Source organism: Eptesicus fuscus, chromosome 10 (assembly GCF_027574615.1).
Source record: "Eptesicus fuscus isolate TK198812 chromosome 10, DD_ASM_mEF_20220401, whole genome shotgun sequence".
Classification (NCBI taxonomy): Eukaryota; Metazoa; Chordata; class Mammalia; order Chiroptera; family Vespertilionidae; genus Eptesicus; species Eptesicus fuscus.
The window spans coordinates 79,665,190-79,683,398 of NC_072482.1; the positions used below are offsets into that span (position 1 = coordinate 79,665,190).

At 39.1% G+C, this 18,209-nt stretch overlaps 1 protein-coding gene across 2 annotated transcripts in view; it reads left to right on the forward strand.

Annotated features, from left to right (window-relative positions):
* The window catches only part of PTPRK (protein tyrosine phosphatase receptor type K), a 477,611-nt gene that overhangs the window by 84,083 nt on the left and 375,319 nt on the right, over nucleotides 1-18,209 (forward strand). The window lies entirely within an intron of this gene.

Below are 18,209 nucleotides of genomic sequence, written 5' to 3' on the forward strand. Positions count from 1 at the left end.
AAGTAGAGAGATGAATGCTCACTGGCTTTCTCTTCTCCATTCCCAGCCTGTGACCAGCAGCCATCTAGTTCCTTAATTCAGACTTCTCTGTGCCCTGGCCGTTACAGAGCACATTCTTCTTAGAGAAATCCCTGTTGGCAAATGCCACGTGAAAGAAGAAACTTAGAGTAGACCAATTATGGTTTAGTGTTAATGTGTGTGTAAGAGTAGGTAGAGTGAAGAGCCAGGGATTGGCATCCATTTAAAAGTGGCATGCCAATTCATCATTTATTCCCTCATGCATAAGCAGAAGTAGAAGTGTTAGTGGGGCTCACCGACAGACAAGTGTCTTTCTTGAAACTCTTGTGATGTGAAGTGGTTTAATCCAATCAGCCCTAAGAAACACACTCCACTGAACCCTGTGCTCTAGGAATAGGGACACCTTTTGACCAATGATGGTAGCTGTCTTTTAAGTTCAACACACTCTCCTTGGGGCCAGAAGCTATATAGCTGTGCCTCTCCCCCAACTCAACCCTCCCATCAGGAATGGTACTGCCTTACTGTTACTTTTGGCATGTGCCTTCATTATTTCAACACTTGCCTTTCATTTTAATTTTTTCTTTTATCTCAATACATTTATTTCTAGCAAGAACTTATCTCCATTCTTTTCTCTCTTCCCACTTTGGCCAGCTAAATTTCAGGAAAACCTTTGACAAAAGCAGTATAGCAAAACGGGTAAAGCTGTGGAGTTGAACTACATGCATTTGCATCTTCTTCTTACCCAGTGATCTTGGGCAAGTTAGTTGTTACTCTGTGCCTTTGCTTCTTATAAAATGAGAAAAATAATACCTACCTTACATACAGGGTTGCATTGAGGCTAAAATAAAATAAGTGAGTTCTCAACACATCAATTTATGTGAAAAAGTTACTCAGTGATTGGTAGCTTTTATTATTTAGCTACCAATCTCACCTTTCATTTATGTGCCATAAATAATCTCTGTTGATGAAATTAATGTCAGTATATACTCAAAACATGGAAAAGAAAAGGTATTTTACAGAAAGTAGCTTTACATCAACTTCTAAAGTGAGCAAAAGTGTCAAAAGTAATCTTCATACTTCATATTTCTTTAAATATTTCTTCATAAATTTTCACATTTGCTTCTTTAATCTCTAGCAGGTGATATATATTTGAAAAGAATTCCTTTAGTTGGATCATTTTACTGTTTTAATTGCTAATATTACTATTTTATTATTTTTTTTGTCATTTTCCAATTTAAATACAAATTTGTAAAACTACCCCCTTAAAACCAGATTCAAATTCCCTACATATATTTAGGAGCCTGTCCTGGGAAACTAATCATTGTTTTAAATCATGTTTTAGAAAAATGTTGGTTGAGACCCCAGGGAGAAATGTACAAATTCTCTTTGTGTATACAGCCTAAGGGAATATCCTTTGCCACTTTCCCTGTGAGGCTCCAGAACCTGTAAGAAGTATAATTCTTGCCTTTTATATTATCCATTTTGAGGGGTGGGAGTGGGGGGCCAATTAGTTGGATTCTGTTCTCAAACTACATTTAGTCTTCATGCCAAAATGTTTACTTCTAGCGTGGTTTATTTGTGAGCTCAATTTTTATTAGAACACTTAAAAAAAAATAGATCTCAGAGAGAGGAAGGGAGGGAGGGAGGGTTGAGGAAAGAGAGAAAGAAAAAGAAACATCTATTGCCTGCCTCTGGTATGCATCCCTGCCGGGAGGGAACCCACAACCTAGGCATGTGCCACCACCTTCTTGTGTACTGAATGACACTTCAACCAACTAATCCACCAGTCAGGGCTAGAACACCTTTGATGACTACAAAGCACTCAACAGGTTGTTGTTTTCATTATAATTCCTGAGTACTGGCTCTTCTGACCGTTTTTATCTAGCTTCACACAGCGGCCAAGCTGTTACAATACTAGAGGGCTTTGTTTCTCAGACTACTCCAGGGGTTTACAGTCATGATTGCTCTCCTCCAATGTTATGACTTGTCCCTTGAGAGTAGTCCACTAATGATTGTTGGGGTCAGCATTTCTTTTTCAAGTAACAGGTATGGAGCTGCTTTAAAATTACCCACTAGAAAAAAAACAAAAACAAAACACTATCATTTTCTTCTGCTTTCATCAGCTGATCCAGGCTGTTCTGTGAGACTCTTGGTCTTTGCCCAGCCTCTCCCAGGATGCTGCAGTAAATTCAGATCTAAGCCATTGGCTAATTATGTTGTGATCATTCTACATAAAATAAAATAAAATGTGTGTGTGTTTTAATTCCTCACACTGTTAGTGATAGATGTACAATAGACCTCCAGTCAAACCCTTTCATCGAAAGACCAACTAATTTAGGTGAATCTAGTTAATTGACATATTTGTGGGACTCATAATATTAGGCCTTGTCAGGATGGCTATTGCAAGCCAACCTTTTGGAAGATTTTAAACTTGGAAATGGTTTTAAACAACTGTAGAACCTATTTGGAAGAAAGTTAACCATAGGTATTTTCATGATGAAGACAGTACACCAGCAAGGTTTACAGAGGAGAAATGTTTAAATTCATTTCTTGAAGTGAAATAATCCTATTTACCCAAGTTTACTTTGGAATGGGCCAGCATAAGAGAGACCCCAGTACTTCAGAGGTCACTTTTTAAAACTAGGTAACATTTATTGAGTTTTTCAAGTGCTAGCCATGCTCCACATGCACGATATCATTTAATATATAAAACCATGTAATCATTATATGTACATCATACAGATCCAGTTGTTTGCCTGACTCATATAGCCGGAAATAAGCTGGGACTTCAAGAGGTTCCACTTTGCTCAAGGTCACATAGCTATTGCACGGTGGATCTGCTCTGCTATTCTTCACATCTATGCTCTGCTGCCCTCTATATTGTGCTTCTCTCCAAAAAAAGGTGGAAGGGAGGTCCAGAATGACCAAAGTATGCTCTAGCATGACTTGTTTTGAAATGAAATAAAAAGCTTATTAAGGAAAGCCCCTATGCCTTCTTGTCTGTCCAAGGCTGGCTTGCTCGGGGAGAAAAAGGCCACAATCCTCTAATTGCTCTCAGAGACTGTAGTTTAGTACCTCCACTTGCCTCCTCACAGAGCTTGTGAATTGTCCCAGAGACAGGATATTATGGTTGCTTCCGTTTGTCTGGGCTCTTTTCTAGGCTAGTTTGTCATCCTCCCGAGGGGCAGTTTTACTCATGTCATAGTTCTGAGACTGTGGTCTAAATGCATAAAAAATAGGTCTGTCAGCCATGACTGGCTAATGATGGTTAGGATCAAATATCTTTAGAATTCCCCGGGAGGTCTCTGACTTGGGACACAGTTCCTCTCTTTTAGAAATCGTTCAAAAGAAAGGTGACTTTCTGTCTTCTCTGTTATGGTTTATGGACTGTGTTCCTGTGACTTTATCTCTTAAGCTCAAGTACCTTCCTCATATCCATTCAAAAAAAGGTAAAAGTTACTTAGAAATTAACAAAGAAACTATTAGAAGATGCTGTGGAAATTAAGTAATAAATGATAACATTTAAAATAATATAAGCAGGGAAAAATAAAGTCACAAAATCAGAAGACAGTTAAATGAATACATTTGGATTAAGAAAGAAATTAAGTAACAGGTAAATACTAAATAAAAGTTCATAGTAATCTAAAAATAAAATTGAATGAATTGCATTGAGTCGTGTGTGTGTGTGTGTGTGTGTGTGTGTGTGTGTGTGTACAGGTAACATTGGTTTAGACCAGTGATTTTCAACTGGTGTGCCACAAGAATTTTTAAAACGTGCTATACCTGATCATTGCTTAGTCAGGGGCACTGACATATTCCTTAGATTTTCTTTTTTAAATATATATATTTATTGATTTCAGAGAGGAAGGGAGAGGGAGAGAGAGAGATAGAAATATCAATGATGAGAGAGAATAATTGATTGCCTTCTGCATGCCCCACACTGGGGATCAAGCCCCCAACCTGGGCATGTGCCCTGACCAGGAATTGAACCATGACCTTCTGGTTCAGGGTCTGTGCTAAACCACTGAGCCATACCGGCCAGCTCCCTTAGATTTTCAAATAAAAATGACAAAGCAGACACAATAGCCATCCCATGTGAATGAATCAAAATACATTTTTTTCCAGGTTGGCAAAAAATATATGACATATTTATTAGTGTGCTGCAAAATTTTGGTGATTAGTTTATGTGTGCCATGAGATGAAAAAGTTTGAAAATTGCTGGCTTAGACTAATCTCATACTTCAGCTTTTGGTCAAATGACTTGACTGAGCCCTTTGTGAGAATATTGATTAGACCTTGAAAATCTTAATTGTTCACCCACCTGAAATAATTTCATTTTAGGATTAATGGGCACATAGGCATATTTTTGCATGGTTCAGGTGAGAGCTAATAATTTTAATGGTTTGTAATGGGTCTAAATGGTTCTTCATTTTATATAAAACATGGTAAATTGTCAAGGCCCATTGCTACATAACAGTACGTAGACAGTTATATAATGATAACGTGTATTTGTTTAGACCTTTATCTCTAAGAACTGCTCTCAGTTATATTATTGCATTTGCAATGCACCAAAGGTACAATTTGATTTCATATATTACAGTAGTAATTCTTAAAAGGTTTAGTTTACATCAGGGTTAAGAAAACCAAAACTGAATTCTGTTTAGAATATATCAGAGTGTTCATAATTTACCTATTTCGTAAGTGAGAAATGGTATTTACTTTTCAGTAGGATTTTTGAATTTCTGTTTGAGCTATTAAAAACAAAATCCCTTGAAATGGTAGTATCAAGGTTGTGATCTGTGGTATATTGCATTGAATGAAAAGTAAGGGGATGTTTTCAATAGCCTCCCTCCCTTCCAATATCAGAGGTAAGAAAATACATGTTTTCCTACTGTTTCTACATGAGTTGGGGGTGTAAAACAGTACTTTTTTTTAATTACCCAAGAAGGTTTTTCTTGTACCAAAACAATACCACTTTGCAAAAGGCATATAAAGAAACAGTTGTAAAAAATGAAAATGTCAGAGTATTTTTATTGTCTTTACAAGGAAATAGTTTTACTGTTAGATGTCTGTGATTTAAAGGGAAATCCCTGTGGCCCTGGCTGGGTAGCTCAATTGATTAAGTATTATGCTGATACTAGAGGCCTGGTGCACAAAATTCATGCACAGGGTGTGGGGCGGGGGCGGGGGGGAATCGGGCCTAAACCGGCAGTCGGACATCCCTCTCACAATCCTGGACTGCTGGCTCCTAACTGCTCACCTGCCTGCCTGCCTGATCGCCCCTAACTGCCCCTCCCACCCCCCCGCCAGCCTGGTTGCCCTTCATTTCCCCCCTCCCTTGCTGGCCTGGTTGCCCTTAATTGCTCCCCCTGCTGGCCTGGTTGCCCCTAACTACCCCACCCCCACCCCGGCCTGGTCACCCCACACAGCCTGCTGTTCAGTCGTTTGATCATCCCTCACTAACCCCCCTGCCAGCCTGGTCGCCCCACACAGCCTGCTATTCAGTCATTTGGTCATCCCTCACTAACCTCCCCTGACGGCCTGGTCACTCCATGCAGCCTGTGTTCGGTTGTCTGTCCAGTTGTTTCGGTCATGATGGCCCCTGGCTTTTTGTATATTAGGATGCCAAAGTTGTTGGTCAGGGCACATACAAGAATAAATCACTGAATGCATAAATAAGTGGGACAACAAATCGGCTCTCTCTCTCTCTCAAATAAATAAATAAAAAAATAAGAAAAATCTCATGTTAATCTTTACTGTGTTCTGCACTTAAATGAGGTTTTATAAAGGACTGTTGCTTCATTTTTTAAAAAAGCAAGAAAAACAAGCAATTAGGGCCAGGAGAATGTTAGACAATTTGATGGTTTCACATGAGCATGTCTTGAGCTTTTCCAGCTCATAATGAGGCCTGCCATAACTAATGGCATTTCATTTTAGTTGGTATGCATTGGACATTATTTGTAGCATTTGGAAAAATTTAAAGCATATTTAAAAAATGATTTTATTCTAACATCATTAGCTATGACCACTGGTTGAGCTAGAAAGACTGTGTAGTCTGGTGTCTTAGTTATTTATTAAGTAAAACATTTTCAGATTGCTTAGGTTACTTGCAAAGATAGTTTGTATTGTTTTTCAAGTATGTTTTACATATAATAGTCACTTGTGTTTTAAGACTGTACATTTATTTAACATTTATAAAGAGCTTCTCTGAGAACATTCTCAACACAATACCAAATCTACACATTTGGATAATAATTAAGAATATTTTCAAAGTGACTGTGTTGATTAATATTTATTTTTATGTGAAAGTGTGGGCTAGGCATTGGGGAGGGAGTATACAGCATGACATGTTTTTTCTGGGAGATACCATGTGTAATCACACTTCCATACCTCTGCTGAAGCACACTTGGTGCCAGTCTAGAGCCTGGCACACACTAGGATACTTAATCAATATTTACTGAATTAGTGTCTTCCTTTCCTGTTGTGGCCTTTCTTGTCTTTTTGCCATGATAATTTCTGGCTTATATTTCAAGCTCAAATCTAAAACTGACTTTTTTTGTGGCTTCCCTTTTAATTTTTTCAGCAGAAATAAAACTTTTATGTGTGTTTTATTATACTTTCATGATAATATATACAATTCTGCATTAGTTATTGTGTCCTTCCTATCTTTGCAGTATCATTAAAGGCATGCAACATGTTTCAGTTAATCATTGTTTTATCAGCACTTACTATACTCCCTGGCATATAAATGGCAATCAATAAATGTTAGTTAGGCTTCAAAAAAGGATGACTTGGAAAAAGAACTAATGTGCTTGATTTCCTAATATATGTTAAGTTCTTCATTTATTATTATCAAGTTCAATGCCCATATAATCTATACATATAAAAGCCTAAGTGACTGGCTGACTGGCTGGTAGCTATGACATGCACTGACCATGAGGGGGCAGATGCTCAATGTAGGAGCTGCTGAGCTGCGGTGGCTTGGCAGCTGTGGTTCACCCAGAATCAGAGAGGAGGGAGTCCATTCCAAGGTGCGTCACCTGAGAACCACCCTCTCGCAATCCAGGACCCCTCAGGGTATGTTAGAGAGCTGGCTTTGGCCCAATCCCCTCAGGCCAGGCCGAAAGACCCCACAGATGCATGATTTTGTGCATCAGGCCTCTAGTATTTCAGATAATTTGTAGGATGTACTATTTCTATTTTACCTTAGATGAGGAAACTTGAGGCTAACAAGGGCAGAACTAGACTTTCTTCTTCTTATGTCTCTTATCAAAGGTGTGTTGAGCTGTCTCCGAAGAGGGATTTTTCCCCCCAGCTTTTTTCCTTTTAAATCATTGAAAAGTTGAGTTGGTAGAGGCTATAATTTTCAAATCTCAGTTTCTTCACTTAAATTGCTCTTATTATAAAACACACCCAATTTCTTCCTCCTTTATCAAGGTGATTTCATTATTCCTACAAGTAACCTTTTCATCGTCACAATCACATCTAAAATATTTTATAAACTACTGAGTTTTGAATTCTGATCTTTTATGACTAAAAGGTCATACCTAAGCAGTAAATTAAAAAGTGAAAACAACACCTGCAATTTAAAAAAATATGTAAAATTGAAGATTATGCAAACATATCTCATCATGGCAGATGTTCTCAGTTATATTTGCTTTTTATTATCGTAAGCCTCTCAAGGCAGAAATCAATTAGTAGTGCACACCTCATTGAGTAGAGAAAGTTTACATTGTGAATCACTAAGGCAGACTTCTAGAAGGGACTCTCCTTATTTTTAATTACAGTGATGCCTCTTTCTTTAAAACACGTCTTGCCTCTGTGTCTCACCACTAGAATGCATTATAACTGGATATACTTTATAGATGAATTGGATGGGGATATGTTATTAGTTGTAAAACTTTATTTGCTCTCACTTTGGAAGTGGCACTATTTTGTTTCATCATAGTCTAGCTCTTGCTGTTAAAAAGGTAGAATTTAATGCCTTATTTCAAGAGTATTGTTATTTTTGAATAAATATGACAAGATGAGAACATATGAATTGTTATTTTTATAAAGATCTCAAGGAGGTTTTGATATTGGTAATGAGTTCAGTTTTTATACTTGGAATAATGTAGAAATCTATTTGAAGTCATAGGTTGATCACTTGGGGGACCACCTGGTGGTTCTTGAAAGGTCTGTGCTTGATGTACTTGTGTACCTCTGCCTAGAATGACTTTTAACCACAGATCTTCACTTTGGCACCTTTTTTCCAGTCATTTCAGCTCATCCTGGGAGGCATCCCCTCCTCCATTCTGTATTACATTCTCAGACCTACATGCCATTGCTTGTGGAATGTGGGCTCTGAACATTTTATTGTCATGTTGATCTTGGCATACTCAAAACAGTGCCTGGCATTTAGTAAGTATTTACAGAACAAACTGAATGTTTTTATAGGACCACGGTAGCCTAAGATCTTTTTGGTAGTCTACTAATGAATGATGTACATTTTTAGATTGCTAGAATTGCTTTCCTCAAGGCTAGGGGTACAATGCTCAGTGACAACATAATCCTGCTGTAGAATTCCAAGCAGCTAATTCTTCAATTGAACAACAGGCTGGTGAATTTATTGAATCCTTAGGAAGAGGATTTACCAGTCCACAATGCCTACAGATTTTTACATCGTTTCTTATTTCACTGTATGTAGAAAGGGCGATGCTAAAAGTTTTGTTTTATGTTGTCTTGCTAGCTGATGGTGGCTGTTGGTACTGGAAGTGGGGAAACTGGTGGAGAGAGAGGTTAAGGAGAAAGGTGTGGCTGTCATCCAGGAATTTACAAAGGTTTCCAATTTTATTTTGGGGAACACCAAGGTAACTAATAAATTAAATCTATTTAATGATTCTATAAATCTATTAATTATATCACAACATTTTGGTAAAGTCACGTTCATATTTTACACTGTCTCCTTCCTAGAGAACATACTTCATTTATCTAAGATGGAGCACAGACATTACTGCTTTCCAATATTTTGACACATCTTCAGACTGTCAGGACAGGAAGTGTGCTCGTTGAGCGGAGTGGCTCTCCAACCATGATGTGATTGCATAGTAATTCTTGTATGCCTTAATAGAAGGCAGGTAGATAGGATGGTGGCTGAGAGTTTGGGCTCTGGAATCAGACTACCTTGGTTAAAATTCTGGAACTATCATTACTAGCTGTGTGAACTTGGGTAACTTACGTAACACCTCTTTAGGTTTTCTTTGTGGAGATGATGATAATAATGCTTTCTTCACAGAGGTGTTGTGAGGATGAAACAAGATAAAGTGTGCAAAACACAGAGCATTCTGTGGCACGTGGTAAGTGACAGGAAGTGTTAGCTGTTGCTGCTGTTATTAATAGAATCGGAGCTAGCTCTGTACCCTTACTATGTGCCTGCTCAAGAGTGAGGCACATTAGAACATACCATGGGGAAATCTATAAGGAATGGTCATAATCTTTCAACTTGGTGTTTCATGTTTTGAAAGGAGAACTTGTGCCTTCCTAGTTGCAATACAGGCTGGGTGGAGGGCTCCCTGGGGAAGCTTAAATTTGGTGAATATCAGGAAAAGTCAAAACTCTGAAATCTTCAGAATGTATCAGCTAAAGAAGCAAAAAAGCAAAAAATTTTCTTGACAGATATAATCAAATAGGAGCATTGTGTACTTAATTTCAGGTATATCAAGAAAAAATGACTTTATAAGGTTATCTTATGCAAGAACAAAAACTTTTCTCCTTTTGTTTTTACCTCCTCCCCAAACCATGGGTCTTAAGCCCTTTTTGTTACACGTGACAAGATAAGGTGACAGAATGCTCAGTTAAACTTTAATACTACAGTCTTTTCTTTTGAAAATGTTTGATTTTGTTCCTATATGATTTTTAAAGATGTGGTGAGCATTGCGAATGCAGAGTTTTTATTCATTTTTCACGAAGCAGAGGGCATTTGAAGGAGCATGTTGCGTGAGAGGAGTCATAGGGAGTTAGAAGAAGTTATAAGGATTAGGCCACATTTGAATGTTTCACTTAAGAAATAATTAAAACCCCCTGCTGGGTGCTTAGAAGAATAAAAAGATGAATAAGGCCCAGATGGTGCTTTCAAAGGGATTATAGGGATTGAATAAAATACTAGAAAAATAGCTTTAGTAGAAAGTAAGCAGTGGCAGATACTGAAAGAAAAGTAGATGCAATGTTCTCTGTGAGCTGTTGATTGCATCTAGGGACCCCGGGAGAGAGCTTAAAAAATGAATTGGTGTTTGAACTGGGCCTTGACCTGATAAATACCAATAAATACCAGTACACATGGAAGCCAGGAGGGGGAAATGCGTCTTTGACAAAGGGTCTAGAACAGACCCTAAGGATGGAGGCAGAAATCAGAGGAATAATTATGAGGAGCTGTAAGTCATAGTTTATTTTCCTAGGAATATCAGACTCAGGAGATAACAGGCTCAGAAAGGTTTTTATGGTGAAATTAGTTTGGGAAACTGGATGCTCTACACACCTCCTAGAAATGTTCATACATTACAGACTGTGAGAAGCCTCCCATGAAAAACGTATTTCATGTTATTTAGAGTAGTGTAATTAATCATGACACCCTCTTTTGAAGAAAAATCCACAGAACTGCTATGAGACAATTTCTTGCAGGCCTTCCTGGGAAACGCTGGTCCATAAGGGTAGGTTGAGGTGAGGTGAGGTGCGGGGGTGTCGGGGGTGGCGGGGGGGGGGGTCTGAACACCAAAGTGATTCCTCATGAGCTGGCTCACCCTAGCAGAGTTAATCTGGAGACTGCAGAGATGGGTTGGGTTGGAGGCAGCGACAGGATTTCTGGAGGGACATCAGTAATAATCCTTTTGAGCAGGCTGTGAAGTGATGTCGTTCTGACCTGAGGTGGCTGTGGCAGTGGTAGGAGGAAAGGTTTGAAAGAAAAGAATCTTATAGAAGTAGAGCCAGCAGTTCTTTGATGTCAGTTGGTTGTGGCAATTTTGAGAGAGACTAGTGACTTTTTTTGCAGTGTTCTCTCCTCCCTCCCCCAATCCCCCCCCCCCCCCCCCCACACACATTTTAACATCTTCGAAATCAGTACATATTTTAGCATTTAGTCCTTGTTTAATTGCCATTGCCTTTCATTCTTAGTAGGACATAAAGTCAGATGTGTTAAAATCCCATTGTTGTCAGGGAACCTTTTATATAAAGAAATAACACAGCCAAGGAGTAACTTGGGGCTTAGCAGTTTCTAACAGTCTGATGTTCTCTACTTTTTGGAAGAGAAGGGATACTAGAAGCGTCTCCTTCAGGCATTTGGGCCAGAGGAAATGTGGATTTGATTCAGAGGAAAAGAGTGACTGAGCATCAGAACCAGGATTTCCTCATGGCTTTGCCATGGGCTTTTTTTAGCTGTCCATAAAGAGGTGGAAGTCCTTCGAACTTCCACAGGCATCACTCATTTACTTGCTAAGTCCTGTTTCATCCAGCCACAAACAACGGTGTGACTTCAGGTAAAACGCTGTTTTGTTGGGAGATGTGGACCTTACCTTTGACCTTTAAGGTTTTAGCTGGACAAGCTAAGCAGGTGTAAACTTCCTGTCTCAAAAGGGATTTTCAGTGGTTGCCATTCTTTCTCTTCAGTAGATCTTTACCCTTTACCTGAAAAATGAAAAATAAAACATTTTGTACCACATTTTATTTGCTACAGGGAGTAATTTAATCTGCTGCTTCTTAAAGATTCAAATTAAAACCTGAGTTCATACTATACAGTCTATTTGTATAGTCAAAAAAACCCAAGACATTTTTATTAAAGACAGAACACCCTATCCCCCAAAACAGAAATATTGATCCAGCAAATTATGAAAAAGCATAAAGTTTTTCAGTATATAATTTTTAAGTTGCCCTGGAGTATATTAACTCTATACCTTCATAGATTTTAGTCATGAAACTCATATATTTTTTTCTCTTATTTCCCTGCCCCACCACTTTGATGGGGAAAAAAAAAAAAAAACACAACTATAAAAAAGTCCCAGAACGTGCCTATCATGGCTTGATAGAGTTTAGTCACTTTATACAAAAATGTTAAGCTTTTCTTTTTCCTTGTTTTATTTTTAGGTTGACAGTGTTCCTAGGTCATGGGAAGATATGAAAATAGTTTTTATTCCTTTTCAGTCACAGATGTTATTATTAACAATGGTCAGATCCAGATGCTGAGAGAGAGAGAGAGAGAGAGAGAGAGAGAGAATCACAAATAATTTCCTCATTGTACATCAGAGAAGGTGGACTTCCCAAGGTATTTCAGCCAGGCTTTAAATTTAATCTTAGGTGCTCAGAAAAGATGACACCCAACTTTATTCATCGAAGGGTTGTTAATTGCCAGAAAGAGCTGAGCCTGTTTTCAGGTGACTTTGCTAATCTTGAGTTTGAACCACATAGATTAAGGGACAAAGAAGAGTAATTTTGAAAGTGTTTATTTATCTTAGTATGTGTACCCCTGAGTGTCCGATTATTATGCTAGTCATTTCAACCTCTGAACCTCTGTTTTGTTTTTTTTTAATTATTATCATTTTTAACATTTCTAAAGAGCAGACGTGCTCAGTTTATTTTTCTTTTAAACTTCTGTGGCACTTTTTATTTTGAGTTCTTTGGGAGAAAAGCATTCTCCCATGCTATAACAAATGGGACCCACTGTGTGTTACTTAAGAATCTTTTGATTATAGGCAAAGGTCTGACTGTTTAAAGGGGAAAGGAATGCATTTGAAAGCTACATGGGAGTCTCATAAACTCCAAGGATGAACTGAATAATAACAAGCCATGGGAGGGCAGGCATGCAGTCTGACCTCTGGAACTAGGAGAACTGGGACACAGAGCCCCTCCGGGTGCTATCTGCACTTCGCGTCTCCATTTCTCTTTGTGTGTTGGCTTCATTTTTCTTTCTTCGAGGTACACCCTTTTCCTCGGTGATGAGTTTTCAAAGTCTGTATCCTGATTCCTGTCAGTGGAGTGAATCTTCACCAGGTCCCAAATTTCAGGCAGGGGATTCTGATGTGTTGGGTTTGCTCCCACCCTGATACCAATTCACTATAGTTAGGGAACTGGGTCTGTGGATCTAACATGGCAGTTCCCTGCATAAGCATGTTGTTTAGGGACCAGGATGCAGCAGAACCACCTAGAGATGGGCAGAAATCCCATGGGCATTTGTAGTGCCACTGCATGAAGAGCAACTTGCATATATTATTTGACTTGGAAATTTCTGAATAAATTAAGAGTAATTGTATCGGGGTGAATTATTGTAGTGGCACGTGTTTGTTTTTCAGAGTAACTCTACCAGACATTTTTGTGGTACTTCAAATCTTGCACAGAAAAGAATTATATGTGTTGGGAGAAAGTGGAGAGCAGTGTATTTTTATTTTACAGTGATTCTAAGGAATCAGAATCAATGTATTCATACATTTACAGACACAAGAAGGACAACATTAAATTCATACCTGAAATAGCACTAAAAATGTGTGCATGGGGAAAGAGAATGCAACACACACACACACACACACACACACACACACACACACACGTCAAAGGGGCTGTAGGCAGGGGGAACTGCGAGTGGAAGTACAGAGCAGCAGCTTGTTGGCTCCTGGTTGCTGGCCTGGGCTCTGAGGTGTGTGAGCCTTTGTGTGTTGCTTAGCAATGTGTGTGTTTTTTGTTTGAATGGATCTAGCCTCATGAATCATGAATTGTTGCTTTTACAAGAGTAAGGTGTTCTTACAAGCCTGCCAAATGGTAACCAAACCCAGACCCTTTTGATACCAGAAGGATTTTAAGAATAAAACTTTAGCTTCTTAGATTTATTGTGGAGCTTGAAGAAGTATTATTTGATAATTCTGTCATTACAATCAATCGGTAACTCTCTGCTTTTTGTATCTGCATTTTTAGTGATTCCAGGTAAAAAAGAACAATAGCACTAATTCAAGTCCTTGGCAATTCATTTTGGGTTTATTGTGTGGGGTGGGAAACAGAGGTGCTTTCTTACATAGTTAGAGTCCTTTCTTCCTGAAATGGATTGTAATTCTGGAAGCATGAATACCTGCTAAGTTAGTCCTGGATGCTTCGTTAAAAGTCTTGTTCTTATTATTTATCAAGTTCTGAGTCTTTGTCAGATAAGTATCTCTGTTAGATTTGAAGGAGGAAGAAGAGGAGAAGGAGGAGGAAAAAGCCAACCAAACCCTAAATACTCTTTTTATTTTCTCACTATTACCTTAGTCCCACGTTTTTTTGGATAAAAGTCTGACTAATATTTTCTGCAATAAACTTCAGTGTTCTTTTGAAATACTTATGGGACAGTTTCTGACTTCTGTCTGCCTCATCTGTTTTTATACCTCACTTTGCCCCCACCTTTCCCAGCTCATTAACTCAGAAGTTATATTTTCCAATCTTATTTTGTCTGGTGAGATTTTCCCCTCCAAAACGCTGTTGCTTTATCATTTTTAAGACAAAATGTTTTAATAGTTTTCTTTACCAGCTCATGCACTAAACATACAGAAAACTTTTATTTGTTTAAAAAAGACAGTAGGAAAAAATAAACCTGTCAGGTCTGATAAATAATGATTTTGAAGAAACTCAAACTGAATGACTGTGTGGTAGGTAGACAAGCAACTAGAGACTGAAGTAGGAAAAGCAATGACGCTTGAGAGCAGCAGACAAGCCACTGAGGTAGGGAGTTAGGCATCTCACCTGGGACGGAAAGTCTCTTGCAAATACCACAATTGGATTCTGTCATTCTGCCCAGAGTTGAAGATGATTATACTAAGAACAACCGTCTAATTTCTATATTTATCGGCCGCTGTATTTTTGCTTTAAAAACAAGCTGCACAGAGCACTGTTCCCCAAACATACCCTGCGGCTTTCTGTCCTGTGCCTTCCCCACAGTGAACGCTCTCTTTCAGCTCTGGCTGGCACAGGGTTCCTGGCTTAGTCACAGCGCTGCCAGGCCCAGGCAGCCTTCCTGACCATAAGTGGCAAAGGTGTAATTGCGTTCCTGCTTTCTGCTAAGCCCTTCCTTTTTTGCTTGTACTTTCTGTTGTAGTTACCACCGATTGCTCCGATTTTTGTTTTGTTTTGTGTTTGTATCCATGCCCAGGCTTCTCCACGGAACTCTAAGCTCTCTGAGGGCAATCACAAGGTCTTATTCATCAAAGCATGCTCCATATATCTAGTGTAGGGTCTTGGATTTAGTAGGTGGTATTTAAACATATTCACTTCAAATGAACAGTTGACTCGCAGATCAAAGAGGGAAACTACAAATTTTTGCTTTTTCACTGGGAAGATTTGGAGGCAATATTATGCAACTAATTCAGTTGAGAGCCTTGGATTTATTTTAAATGATTACTTTCACTATGTGTAGAGGAAAAAAAAGACTATTCCCAGAATTTCAGCCTCATTGAGACAGTTGATATTTTTTTCTTTCAATTTGTTGACTTGTTGGAGATGACTGTTTCTCCCTGTAAACTGTACAGCTAATGACAGTGTTCCCTTCCTTTTAGGGAGAACAGTCAGCTATGTTTTAAGCAATGTGCAAGGTAGGACCTGATCACTACAGCAGGGCCTCCAATAATGTTGTTCAGTTCAGCGTCATTTCATTATAACGTTGTGGTAAAAACACGAAGATGCTCATCAGGGGCCACTCACTGTCTATGGAGTTGGCACGTTCTCCTCATATCTGCGAGGATTTTCTCTGGGTACTTAGGTTTGCTTCCACATCCAGAGACATGTGCATGCGATGCATTGGCATGTCTTCATTGTGTGTGTGTGTGTGTGTGTGTGTGTGTGTGTGTGTGTGTGTGTGAAGGTGCCTGCAACAGAAGGGTGTTTTTTCCAGGGTTGGTTTTCACTTTGTGCCCTGAGCTACAAGGATAGGCTCTGGCTACCTTAGACCCTGAGTGGGAATATAATTATCTACTTTAAAAACAAACAAACACACACACACACAATAAGTTTTTAGTGATTTCTGAGAGAGGGAGAGGGAGGGAAAGAGAAACATCCATTGGCTGCCTCCTGCATGCCCCCCCCCCCCCTACTGGGAATTGAGTCTGAAACCCAGACATGTGCCCTGTTCGAGCATTGAACCATCAACCTCCTGGTGCATAGTTCAACGCTCAACCACCTGAGCCACACTGGCTGGACACCTTACTTTTTTTTTTTTTTTTTTTTTTTGTAATCTCTCTTAAATGTATATGTGGCTCACATTTGTTGAATATTTAATATTAGAAATGTTTGGGTCTTTATTTAGAAGTTTGATGATGATTTTGTGACCAGAAATATACCATAGGAACCTAAACTTTGACTATATCAGTCTAGGGCAGTGGTCGGCAAACTCATTAGTCAACAGAGCCAATGATTGAAATTTCTTTTGAGAGCCAAATTTTTTAAACTTAAACTTCTTCTAACGCCACTTCTTCAAAATAGTCTCGCCCAGGCCGTGGTATTTTTGCTTTAAAAACAAGCAAAAATACCACACTCAAGGAAGAGCCACACTCAAGGTGCCAAAGAGCCGCATGTGGCTCGCGAGCCGCAGTTTGCCGACCACGGGTCTAGGGTAAATTGGTGTTGTCATATGTACTTTCCATTATAGTTGCAGTTCCCACAGAACCCATCTGTGGCATTAAGTGAAGACTTACTGTATACATGAACTATAATTGTAAATGTAATGGCATCAACTCAAACTAAGTAGATTTTATACATGTTGAGTGTTATGCGTGATTACTCATCTACTATGTAGTAAACAGCCTTCAGTACTAAGCAGCTATTCGGAAGGATTTCATGCCTAACCAACCCTTGAGTTTCCTTCCGCAAGGGAAAGGCTTGATCTTGAGAAGGTTGGAAGCACAGTCTTTAGATCCCTTGGCACTTTGTTTTCTCGGCGGAAAACTTTGGAGGAACAGATGTTTTTCTCATCATTTTTTTGTATCAGCTCTTTGTTAGGAACACAAAGAGCGTGGGATCCCTTTCTTTTAAAAATATTATCTTTATTGTTGAAAGTATTACATTTGTCCCCCTTTTTTCTCCATGGACCCCCTCCACCGTGCGCCACCCCGGGCCTGCAGAGTGTGTGATCCTCTTCAACCCCGGGATCCTTCTTGCCCTGGCTCCTGGGCTCTGGTAGTGAGGGCTCCTGGGACAAAAAGCTTATTGGAAGTTTTAACGCTTCAGCAGGTTCTCGGGTTGTTTTCCTGCTGAATTCCAGTTGTCTCTTTTTCCGCTTCCCATTATTTGAAAGGGGTAACCAAAAGTCACGTTTACTCCTTTTAGCCTCAATTTTCTTCCTTCCTTTGTCTTTAATACATAAATGGAATAGACTCAGTCTTATTTTTTTTTTTAAATTATGGCTTCCTGCCCCCAAATGTGTTTGGCCCTCAAATGTTTTCTGAGCTTCATGTAGTAAGATCAAAAAAGAACTGTGGAGCTACTATTTGATCTTATTTGGGATTTTTGGATACTAGTTAATTGTAGACATTTGGACATTTCTTCGTAATATCCTGATAAGAATTTCAGAAGGGAAGGAGGGAAAAGCCTTTATGTAATTGATACAGTGCATTGAGGGAGTGGTGTGGATTGTTGACATAAGAGGGTGTTTTGCAGAACTAGAGGGAGTCATTAGGTTAATGTTTTTGTGAGTGAGAGAGACATCAAAAACAGGGAGAGGAAAAGAAAATGGGGTAGGGAAGAGTAGTTTGATTAAAAAGTCAGAGACCCTGTATGCAACACTTTAAATCTGGCAAAGCTATGATGTGTGCAAGTAAGTCTCCTGCAATTTCTTTTCTTTTCTTTTTTAAAATATATTGATTTTTTACAGAGAGGAAGGGAGAGGGAGAGAGAGTTAGAAACATCTATGAGAGAGAAACATCAATCAGCTGCCTCCTGCACACCCCAGTAGGTTTGCCCGCAACCGAGGTACATGCCCTTGACCGGAATCGAACCTGGGACCTTTGAGTCCGCAGGCCGATGCTCTATCCACTGAGACAAACTATTTGCTGTTTCTTTTAACTGGTGTTCTGGTACCTAGCAAGAGACAGGCTTATTCTCAGGGACACCTCTGCGAGACATGGGTGCCATGGACACATACTGCGGCACTTGCTTTAGTATATGCAGAAAAATCCTGTATAATAAAGAGCTAATATGCTAATTAGACCGAATAGCCA